Below are 13,005 nucleotides of genomic sequence, written 5' to 3' on the forward strand. Positions count from 1 at the left end.
AAGATCTACAGCTGCAGTGCTCTGTCACGAAGGCTGGGGTAGAAGAATGCCCAGAGCTCAGGCTAGTAAATTCCAAGCAAATGGCCGGGCCTCATGGCTCCGGACATCTTCTGACTGGAAATTTTTGTCCATGGCATCAAAAACGTTTCATTTTAAGCCAACAGAGGTTTTAGACCAGAGAAATAACAGCAACAGTGACTCAGCATTATGCACAGAATAGCGCGACAGTGGTTCCTCAGGAAATTCATAAGCCAACAATGCCAGTCCTCAGAGAAAGGATGACAGTGAGGCGGATTCTACACCTGAGCTCTGTGATGGGCAGACGTGGTGCTCTATTGTCTTCAGGTATGGAAGAGCCAGCTCCACCAAGATTCCCATTTACTGGAGCACCAGGTATGCAAGTAGAGGATGACCACTACAACCCTTTGGCGTAACAATTATTTTGATTGATGAGGTCATTGAAAAAATTATTATGGAGACAAACCGGTTGAAGAGCAACAATCCGCTACTATGCTTCACAAGTTTACTAGAAGCAGAAAGAACTATCCTGTGAACAAATACATCATTTGCAAATTTCTGGGCCTGATCCTACTCCAGGGACTGGTGGCGCAACGCATGCAGAAATGTTATTGGACCACGAATAAATTACTTTCAACTCCATTTTTGGCAACCTTCATGTTAGAATACTGATATTCATTGATTATGAAATGTTTTCACTTCAAAAATAAAGAAAAATTTGGTTACAAAATTATGGACATAATTAGACAGCCAGGGAGGTTAACTGCTCCCCTTTCCACTGTTGTTCTCTCAGTGGAGCAGAGCCACAGGGAGGCAGAAATGGGAAAGAAATTGAAAAGGGAAAATTTTAAAGAAATATACACACACATAGAGTGGTAGTGTGTAACCCTTGATGATCACGTTGTATCCAAGCAAACACCTCAGATTTGTCCCTACAGCAGTCTCCAGTGCCTGCCTGAAAAGGTAATGTCATTGGGAAAATTTTCTCACTTACCAAATGGTGTTTTACACCGGGGAAATAACAGCGAGACTGACTCAGCATTATGCACAGAATTGAGCCTTATTGCTTCCTCAGGAAATTCATAATCCAACACTGACACTGCTCAGATAAAGGATAACAGTGAGGAAGTTTCTAAACCTGAGCTCTGATGGGCAAACGTGGTGGTCTAATATCTTCGGGTATGGATGAGCCAGCATGTTTAGGGAACCTGTATTCTAGCTTACACCATTTCTCCCTCAGTGTTGTCCTGCGGTGGCTTGCATGTTACTGTGATGCCATAAGCAGTGCCACCCAGTATTTCAAATAGAAGCAGGATCACCCATGGTAGAGAGGTCTTAGTGGAATCTCCAGAAATAAGGGTGGGGAGGAAGACCTGGTGTTCTACTTCTGGAACATGAACCCTTTAGGTTTAATGACAAGGAAATAATAATGACGAAGTACTAAATCCTCAAAGTAAAGTCAACATTAATGACGTGGATGGAGGAAAACACTGAAAATGAGAAAAAAAAAATAGCTGCACACATATTATCCAAATGTGAAGATGGTATATATGAAGTGCTATCAAGAAAAATCTGCAAGTTGTCAAAATAAAATGGAATGTTTAAAAATCAATTGTTTATGAATTATTAAACTTAGTGTGGTATTGTCTATTTATACTTAGATAATCAAGTAGTTTATAAGGCTGAGATTGACAAATGAAAGAAGCTTGGCATCGTATTCATCATCACACAGTACATGGCAAGACCTTCCCTGAAGAATAATTCTGTCAGTGGAAGGTTAATATGCATATGCCTGTAAGTAAGACCACTTACAAGTGATATTTAGATTTGTACACCAACTGTTTAAGCAAACGTAAACCATGGGATCCAGCCCCACCATCAATTGGGCCCTTAGGAATAGTGGGTATAATTAAGGAAGATAAAGCAGACAGCAAAACCTAGTAGAGTGGCCTCATCTCCAATACCGGAATAAGATAGCAAGGTCATTTAACAGTGAATTTATATAGAAGCGAGTCATGCAAGACTCCAGAAGGCACAGACACAAAGAGAATGGACAAATGTGAATGTTGAAATATCCTGAATTCTTTTTAAACACTCCATGATAAGTTTTAGGCTGTGGGAAAATGAGGACCATGAAGAGAGGATACAGACTAATTATTTTTTCTCAAAATTAAAGAAGATTGCAAGGCCAAGTATTTGGATGGAGAGAGGAATTCACATTTTTAAGTTGAAGAAGAGTCCCAGTCACATTCCCCTAATTAAAAATTATCCTCATGATATCCTCTCATTATAGTGTTACCTTAATGATACCTCATACAAGCACATGGCTTATTCCTATCTGCCAGCAGTTTTAACTACAAGAGCAGACATGTCATTGTTCTCTCCACTCAGGAGACAGTTACTCCAATTCACCTGCCCTCGGCACTAGTCTTAAGTTGCTCACCCAATTATTTCAAGAACCCCCAGGGTAAAAGTTGTGCCTACGTTGTTAGGTTGGTAGGTGTGTGTGTGTATGTGTGTGTTGGGGGTGGGGGTTATTGCTATCCATAAATAGGTGAAAGAATATAACGCCTTTTTTATTTCTGCCCTTCAATTATACAACCGTCCCATAGGACTGATCCAGAGGGCATTTGGGAGAAGAAGTGATAAAGGGAAGCTGATTGCTTTTAAAGCTAGGCATCTCTTAGCTGAGTAGCAAGAAGTCAGGCGCCTGTAGGAGCTGTATACTAACATCTTAGTATAGGGTAGCTGTGGAGAAAACTCCATCTGGAGATTGTGCATTTCGGCTCTAGCTTTATCCTTGGAGCTTGAGGAGGTTTTCTTCTAACACTAGTACTGCCTTCCAAGCCCTGTGATCAGGAGCATAGAGATAAGGCTGCTTTCATCCAGGTTCTGTTTTCCAAAATAAAGAAATTGAGGACGGGGAAGGGAGGGGAAAAAGGGGAGCTGATATCCAGGAAGTCAAGAAGAAAATGTTTTGAAACTGTGGTAGCAATTGTACAGTACTGCTCCATGTGACTGAATTATGAAATGTTATGATATTTGTAAGAGCTCAAAAAAATGATTAAACAGGAATAAAGAAGATGGCCGAACGGAGCATCCACATATTCTGAGAGCTCCTCCGAGTTTGGTATCCAGGTAGCTTAATGGTAGGAATCTGGTGAGTGAAATATCCCCCCAGGGACAGCACCCCAGCCCCACCCCATGCATTTCTCCGAAGCAGGGGTCTCGGTGAAACAGGACTCTTGGGACATCTTCGGTCACTAGGCTGCCGCCATCACACTGGCCACTAGCCTAAGCTCCATCCCCAGACCGGACCCCAGCCCAGAGTCACTTGCCTGCCCTGCCTGGACAAGCGCAGCAGGTCGCGTGATCCCCTACACCAGCTGCCCACTCGCAGGACCCCACTAGGAGAGAAGCTTTCCTCTCCTTCATGGCAGCCATCTTCCTTCGGGCCCGCGTCCCTCCCTCCATTCAACCAAGCTCCATGTAACAAACCTGCGGGTTGTCTGGCGACCACCACGGGGGATCATCCACCCACACTGCTGCCGCGGACCTCTCCACTGGCCCTCCGTGTGCCCGGCCTCCCACCCCCGGGAGCCTAGCCCTCGCTACACTCCCAGCCGGGATCCTGCGCTGAGCACTTCCCGCTGGCACGAGCCATAGCCCAACCCACACCTACCCACGACCCTGCATTTCCACAGAGTACCGCGGCCCGGGCCACTGAGTCTGCCCGCCGAGGGCCCCTCCCAGTGCCTGGTCCTGGAGTGGGTGCCACTGCCGAGAGAGCATGAGTGACAGAGCTCTGCACTCCAGTGGACTGGCATAGCACACACTCTCCCCCCCTCCCCCTGTGAGCTGCAGGGATCCCAGCGGCCACGGCTCTGAGCTCTGAGCCTGGGCGGAGGAAGGGCGCCATTTCTCTCTGCAGTTTCGCGCCAAGCCGCCGCTGTCCATGTGGCTCAGCTGAGAAGTTGGCCCACACAGCTCACAGCCCAGGCAGATTAAACAATAAACATTCTGCCTGCTAGGGAACCTGGGGCTCAGCTTTGCATTAACTGCAGAGCTGTCTGTGTGCTCCAGCTGGCTCACACCACATAGGGGCCCAGTGGGGTCCCCAGTGCCAGCTTCTAAGCCTGCTGGAGCCCTCCCCAGCCACCACAGGAGGCAAACACTGTGCCCTGTGCCTCCTCTCAGTACCCTTAGCTGCCCAAGCACTTTTCGGCTAGTGCAGGACCGCCAGTGGCAACTATGAATCCAGAGATAGTAATAATTACTCTGAATACCAATGGACTCAATTCGTATATTAAAAGAAAGAGGCTGGAGGACTGGCTTAGAAAACATAACCCATCAATCTGCTGCCTGCAAGAGACACATCTTAAGCGAGCAGACAAGCATATGCTGAGAATAAAGGGCTGGCAGAAAGTTTACCAATCGAATGGTAACTCCAAGAAGGCAGGAGTGGCTATCTTAATCTCTGACAAAATGGACGTCAAGATCCAAACCATAAAAAAAGACAAAGAGGGACACTACATAATGCTCAAAGGCTCAGTAAACCAGGAAGCACGTTGCATAATGAATATTGACACACCTAATAATGGTGCGGCAAATTTCGTCAAACAATTAAAAAGATGACAGAAGAAATCACAGAATCAACAATAATAGTGGGGGACTTTAACACTCCACTAACACAGAAAGACAGGTCACTGGGAAAGAAGCTCAGCAAAGAGACCAGAGCGCTAAACAATGTACTTAGGCAACAGGGCCTGATAGACATCTATAGAGCTTTTCATCCAAAAGCAAAAGGTTTCACATTCTTCTCCAATCCACATGGATCTTTTTCAAGAATAGACCACATGCTGGGACACAAGTCCAGCCTGAGTAAATTCAAACACATAGATATTATCCAGACATCTTTCTCAGACCACCATGCCATAAAGCTGGTGATTAATAAGAGGGCATCCAGAAAAGCAAGGACAACCAATTAGAGAATAAACAAGGATCTCCTGCGACATGAGTGGGTACAGGCCCAGATCAGAGAGGATATTAGGAAGTTTCTAGAAACTAACAAGAATGAGCATACAACGTATCAAAACTTATGGGACACTGCAAAGGCAGTTATTAGATGTAACTTGATATCATTAAATGCATATATGAAAAAAGAAGAAAGGCGTATGACAGATACGTTAACACAAAACCTCCAACAACTAGAACAGAGTCAACAGAACAACCCCTCCAATAGCAAGAGAAAATAAATAATAAAAATCAGGGCGGAGTTAAACCAGTGGGAAGACAAAAGAACAATGCAAAAGATTAACGCAACTAGAAGATTGGTTCTATGAAAGAATCAACAAAATTGACAGCCCTCTGGCAAAGTTTACCAAGGATAGTAAGGAGCAAACATCAATAGGCAGGATGAGGGATGAAATGGGGGCAATAACAACAGACCCCAATGAGATAAAAAGTATAATCACAAAGTACTATGAAGGTTTGTATTCTAATGAATTCAGAAACCTGGAAGACATGGATAAATATTTAGAAAAAACCATCTCTCCCTTCATTATCTCAGACAGAGATCAAGAACCTCAACAAACTCATAGCGAAGGAAGAAATAGAGACGGTCATAAAAAACCTACCAAGGAAAACGGACCCAGGGTCAGATGGCTACACAGCAGAATTTTACCAAGCGTTCAGGGAAGAGCTCATACCGATCCTCCACAAAGTATTCCATAACATAGAAGAGAATGGCAAGCTCCCAAACTCATTTTATGAAGCCAGCATTACTTTGATACCCAAACAGGGCAAAGACCCCACAGGTATAGAGAATATAGACCAATATCTCTAATGAACATAGATGCAAAAATCCTTAACAAAATACTGGCCAATAGAATACAGCAGTAGGGATGCAGGGATGGTTTAACATCCGAAAATCCATCAATATCATACACCATATCAAGAAGAAAAAGGATAAAAACCATATGATAATATCCATAGATGCAGAAACGGCATTTGAAAACATCCAACACCCATTCCTAATCAAGACACTCAGTAAGATAGGATTGGAAGGTAAGTTCCTCAAGCTCATACAAGCTATTTATGAAAGACCAACGGCCAAGATCATAGTCAATGGAGAAAAGACAAGAACATTCCCACTGAAAAAGGGTACAAGACAAGGATGCTCCTGTCCCCACTTCTATTCATTGTCATTTTGGAGGTTCTGGCTAACAACACAAGACAGCGGAAGGACATCAAAGGGATCCAATTGGGAGAGGAGGAGGTGAAACTATCGCTATGTGCAGAGGACATGATCCTATACATTGAAGACCCCAAAAGATCCACAGCTGGAGTACTTACAGCGATAGAGGAATACGGAAGAATAGCAGGATACAAGATCAATAAACAGAAATCGGTAGGTTTTCTATACACATCGGACAGGGCCATGGAAGAGGCAATTAAGAGGGAAGTGCCCTTCACAGTAGCTAAGAACAAACTGAAATACCTAGGAATATATTTAACAAAAAATACTAAGGAACTATATAAGCATAATTATATAACCCTATTACAGGAAACCAAAAGCAACCTCCACAAATGGATGACCCTCCCCTGCTCATGGATAGGTAGGCTTAACATAGTAAAGATGACAGTTCTTCCTAAAGCACTTTACAAGTTCAATGCTATACCAATTCAAATACCATCAACCTTCTTCAAAGAATCAGAAAAACTGACCACCAACTTCATATGGAGAGGGAAGAAACCCAGAATTAGCAGAGAACTCCTCAAGAAGAAGGACACAATTGGAGGACTCGCCCTACCTGATTTTAATGCCTATTACACAGCTACAGTGGTCAAAACAGCGTTGTACTGGCACAACGATAGACACTCAGACCAGTGGAAAAGAATAGAAAGCCCAGGAGTAAAATCAGCAGCATATAGACAACTGATCTTCGACAAGGGTCCCAAAAACATCAAGTGGGAAGCAGATACCCTCTTTAATAAGTGGTGTGGAAACAATGGATATCCACATGTAGAAAGATGAAACAAGATGTTTACCTCACCCCATGCACAAGAATACACTCAAGTTGGATCACACACCTAGAAGTTAAATCCCAAACCATCAGGACCATTAAGGAGGGAATCAGGACTAATCTCAGAGAACTGGCCCAGGGAGCTCTTGGCTTACTGCAACAGGGAAGGGTACACACACAGGTGAACTGGAAATCGACAAATGGGATCTAATTCGAATAAAGCACCTGTGCACCTCGAAAGACTTCACCAAGAGGGTGACAAGACAACCCACAGACTGGGAGAAGATTTTTAGTAATGACACATCAGACAAAGGACTCATTACCAAAATCTACAACACCATCATGACCTGCAAAAAAGAGGAAAACAGTTAACCCTCTAAGGAAGTGGGCAAAAGAACTGAAAATAACTTTCACTAGAGGAGACTCATGTGGCCAATAAGCATATGAGAAAGTGCTCGAAGTTCCTAGCCATAAGAGAAATGCAAATCAAAACAACCGTGAGATACCACCTAACACCCCTGAGGCTAGCCCAGATCAGCAAATCAGAGAGCAACAACTGTTAGAGGGGCTGTGGTGAAATAGGAACCCTCCTCCACTGCTGGTGGTCGTGTAGATTTGTACAGCCACTGTGGAAAGCAATCTGGCAATACTTAAAGAAAATGGAAATTGATCTACCTTATGACCCAGCAATCCCTCTACTGGGCGTATACACGGTGGAAGCAGCAAATAAAATATGACCAGTCATATGCGCTGCAATGCTAATTGTGGCACAATTCACAGTCGCAAAGACTTGGAAACAGCCTAAGTTTCCATCAATAGACAAGTGGATTAGTAAACTTTGGCACATACACACAATGGAGTACTATGCAGCACTGAAAAGCATGGATGAGCACATGAAACACGTTATTTCATGGGAAGAGCTGGAAGGCATTATGTTAAGCGAGGTAAGGCCAGACTCAAAGGAACAGGTACAACATGAGTCCCCTGAGGTAAGTGCAATCAGCATGACAGAAATAGAAGAATAAGCATCCATCTCACAATAAATGGGGGGAAGCATAGATAGTTGGAGGGAGGGCAGGCCACACTTAGGGAGGTACATGAGAGTCTAGCATAAAGAAGGAGAAGTGGGGCAGGGGGAGGGAAAACCAGGATGGGGAGAATCTGAGTGGATGGTATGGGGAGGAACAGGGCACTAACCCACCCGGGGAGAGTATTGGTTGTGTCCCCACAGAACTGGAACATGCATGCGGACCCCACCATGACACACCAAACAAGGAGGGCAATGTAAAATATGGAGGACTACACAAAGAGGCTGGACCATACGCTGGCCCAATCCAGAATTGGCCCGACCCCCACATTCAAAGGGAGTACCACAGAAAATGAAAATAGATGATCTGGTGTGGGAAAGGAACTGACGCACCACAACACATCCAGAATGAAGCTGAAACAAAGGAAGGAGAAAGGATATAGTGGAGTACACCTGGGCCCACCAAGCCCACAGATTGATAGCCCAGCTCGAAGGGCCCATCGTACAGAGAGGACCATAGAGCTGGCCACACTGCAAGATGCGAAATCCTGCACCAACACATGGCCCTACATGAGACAGCACTTGAGACACAGTGGGGGATGTGCGACTGAGCTGAACCCACCACACTGAGGAAAACACTGGGGGCGTGCAATGGAGCAGCGGGGGAAGCAGAACAAAGAGATCCCGAGGGAGTATAAAGGATGGACTTTGGGGCCAGAACGTGGCACCACACAAGTTTTATCTGGAAAACACTCCTAAAGGCCAACAAACAGACCTTGAACTACTAGCATTTTTTTTCTTTTTTCGCTATCTTTTTGTTTTGCCTTTTTTTTTTACCTTGTAAATTTTGTATGTTAGTGGCTTTTCTGCTTATCAGCGTGTTGGTGTTGTTGCTGTTGAAGCCATGTTCATATGTGCAACTTGGGCGCTGTAAAAGTCATCTGCATTTGTATGAACATATTACTATATCAGCAGGTGCACCTAGAGAAGAAAGGCTGGACAAACAATGAGAGTAGAATATAACAGGACCAACGGTCCTGGAAGGACATGAGAGCGTGGGAGGTAGGGGAAGGGAGGAGGTGTTAGCCAACACAGGGACAAGGGAATGGTTCAAAACCAGAGAAGGGAGGGGATGGGAGGACTGGTAAGGAGTGACCAAGGGCAAGGTAACTGAGAGGAATTACTGAAACCAGAATGAAGGCTGAACATGGTAGTGGGACGGGCAGAAAGCTAAGGAAATAGAGGAAAGGAATAGGAGGCAAAGTGCATCCAGAGAAGCCTAAATACAGAAATGTACATATGTAAATATATTTATGATTACGGGGGAAATAGACATGTGCATATATTTATAGGTTCAGTAGTAGGGTAGCAGATGGACATTGGGTCTCCACACGCACACTCCCTCAATACAATAGCACCTCGCCCAGCTAAATGGTCATTGCATGATACCCACCTTCCCGACATGATCACTGAAAACAGACGTGTGTGTAAGCAAACGTGGTGAAGAAAGCTGATGGTGCCCGGCTATCTAAAAGATATAGAGTCTGGGGGGTTAAAGGCTTGAAGGCAAACAAGCAGCCATCTAGCTCAGAAACAACAAAGCCCACAGAGAAAAAGCACATGGCCTAAGCGAATACAAGGTATTGATTGGACCAGGTAGCAGACACCAAGGAACAAAAACAATCATTGTGTGATCACCTTCCTCACATAAACACTGAATACGAAGATGTGCATAAGTAAGTGTGGTGAAGAAGGCTGATGGTGCCCGGCTACTGAGAGATATAGCGTCTGGGGACTTAAAGGCTTGAAAGCAAACAAGCGGCTATCTAGCCCAGAAGCAACAAAGCCCACATGGAAGCAGCACACCAACATGGGTGATCGTGAAGGGCAGAAGAGACCAGGTCTCAAACAACAAAGGCGGGGGATGGGGGGAATCACGTCACCGTGAATGAGGGGGAGTGCGTGATGGGGACCCAATGCCCATCTGTAGACAGCTGAACATCCCTTGCAGATGGGTAGTGGGGAGGAGATTAGTTACTCAGGGTTCAGTGTAGCAACAATGAAACTCAAAACATTCCTCTAGTTCTTGAATGCTTCCTCCCCTCCCAATTACCATGACCCCAATTCTACCTTGCAGACCTAGTTATACCAGATGATGTACAGCGGTGCAGTAGAGATCTGGAAATAGAGGGAATCTAGGACGGATAAACCCCTCAACACCAGCGGTGGTAGTGGCAACACTGGGAGGGAAGCGGTTGTACAAAGGGAGAACCGATCTTGGAGATCTATGTGTAACTTCCCTCTCTGGGACATGGGCAATGGGAAGGTGGGTGAGGGGAGATGCCGGGCAGTGTAAGATAAGATAAAATAATTCTTTATAAAATATAAAGGGAGCTGGGGGAAGGGGGGAGCGGGGAGGGAGAGGGAGAAGGAGAGAGAGGGGGGAAAAAAGGAAACGGAGCTGATTCCAGGAACCCAAGTGGAAGGCGAATTTTGAGAATGACGAAGGCAATGAATGTATAAGGGTGCTTTGCTCAATTGATGTATGTATGGATTGTGATAAGAGTTATATGAGCCCCAATAAAAAGATTTATTAATTTAAAAAAATACTAAACTTTATTATAACATGCTAGTTACCATAATAAAACAAACTACACCATTCAGATTATAACATCCAAGGGAACAATATTGAATTAGAACTAAGGATATAATGAAGATTAATCAAAACTAATTGATTTGTCCAGAACCTGGGAACATGGGAGTGCATTCTAAAGTGAACCACCAGCAGACACTTTCCCATAAAGAGAGGGAAAATGGGTGGGTCAACTCGGTCAATTTTCTGAGAAGGGAGGGAGGAACAGGCAAATTTCTTAGCAGCTTACAAAAATGGAGTTTCTTTTGCTAGTCTGCCTCACAAGCCTCAGCAGAAGGTAAATGTTTAGAAAATAATGGTGCAACATATGTACAAATATTCTTGCTAAAATTGATGTATGGATTGTTATAAGGAATTTAAGAGCCCCCAATAACATTTTTAATAAAAAAATATTGTTGAGGGCAAAAAACCCCATCTAGCTTCTCTGATTATTTTTTCAGAATATAGATAAATAACTATAGGGAGAGGTCACATAACATTCCTGATTTTAAAACATGCAGTATTCCCTTGTTCTGTTTCCAAAAGAGCTTCTTGATATATGTACAGGGTCTACAGAAGCACCATGAAGTGTTCTGGAATTCCCATTCTTCTCAAGGCTACCCAAAGTAAATTAAAATCAACACAGTCAAATGTCTTTACAGTCTGGGGTCCTCTGCAGCCAAGATCCATCTCACCTCAGTAGTGGTGAGCCCTTGTTCTACATCCTCTTCTAAATGCAGCATAAAGCTCCAGCAGCTCTCTGTCAATGTCCTGCTGCATTCATTGCATGATTTACAGCAAAATTTTACTTCAATGTGACATCAATGTTATCGTTTTACAAGGTGAGCATTCTGTCTGGCCACGTTTCTTTGGAGCGGGTACAAGAATGGATCTCTTCCAGTCAGTTGGCCAATGAACTGTCCTGCACATTTCCTGGCATAGACGAGTGAGTGTTCCATGTAGGAGCCACTGTGTCAATATCTCATGTCAAGGGCCTTGCTCTTTCCAGGGTCCTTCTCCAAGGACAGGTCTTTTCTTAAAATAGATTGAAAGTATGTAAGAGGAAGTGTCACCATGCACACCTTTAAGAAGAACGATGGTCACACTCCTTTCAAAACGGATATCTTTGTCCTTTTGGCACACTTTTCTTGATTTAAAACCATGCAATATTGAGTTGTTCTGTTCCCACATCTGCTTCTTAATCCATGTAAAGGTTGTAGATAAGCACAATGTAGTGTTCTGGAATGCCCATTCTTCTCAAGGATACCCACAGTTTGTAGTGATGCACACAATTCCTGCGTTGTAGGAAGCTGGAATTTATTGTGCTGTGACTTCCCATTGATGTGGATATCCTCAAAATGGTGCAGCCAGATTATATCCAAAAATAGGTGGTGGATTACAGCTGGAATCTCCTCAATCTGAACTGCTTTGCTCCCTATTTGGGTCAGATGGTTTATCTGAGAAGTCTCAGACTCTCTGCAAACACCCTGGACTCGACACATTCCTAGGGACCAGGAGGTGGAATGCCAGGACCCTAAATCTTAATAGAGACAAGGACCTTGCCTCAGGGCCAACTGTAGTTAAAGCCATCCCTTATAACCAGTCACCTACATTTATCTTTCTATCCACACAAACTGGGAGAGAATAAATTTCTGTTTGTGAAAGCCTTTCATAAGTTGAATTACTTTCTTATATAATGAGCTTATGTAACATATTCTGGTGTCTTTGGGGGGGAGAATTGAGTGTATTCTATTGGATTCTGAAATATATGTGTTTACTTGCTCTACTTAGTATAAGCAGAGCAAACAGATTTGCGTGTACTCTTCACTATCTCTTTCACACCTCATTATCTGTTCAGGGCCTTCAGGACATGTCTTAATATTTTCGTTGTGTGCAGTGGTTCATTGCCTGTATTGACTTGACTTCTTGGGATCATAATTCTCAGTAGTGTGGCAGTTATTTAGTAGTGTCAGCTTTGGATCTCGGGTCAAGTAGTAGGCGGTCTTTGTCTATTAATCAAGAGTTGGAGGCTTCATATGCACCAGGTCTCCAATTGAGAAAGATGAGAATTCTGCTCCCATAAAGACTTTTTACAGTGTTTACCAAAGTACCTGATACTGCTCCTTGAGGGAAATGGAATGGTTCTGTGGTAGAAAGCAGATAACTGTACTTTATTCTATGGGAGAAAGATGTGGCTTTCTACTCCTATAGCTACAGTCTGAGAAACCACAGGGTAAATTCTGCCCTTTACTACATAGTCGCTATTAATCTGCTCATACTCAATGGAAGTGAGAGTTATTTTC

This window comes from Tenrec ecaudatus, chromosome 15 (genome assembly GCF_050624435.1).
Source record: "Tenrec ecaudatus isolate mTenEca1 chromosome 15, mTenEca1.hap1, whole genome shotgun sequence".
Classification (NCBI taxonomy): Eukaryota; Metazoa; Chordata; class Mammalia; order Afrosoricida; family Tenrecidae; genus Tenrec; species Tenrec ecaudatus.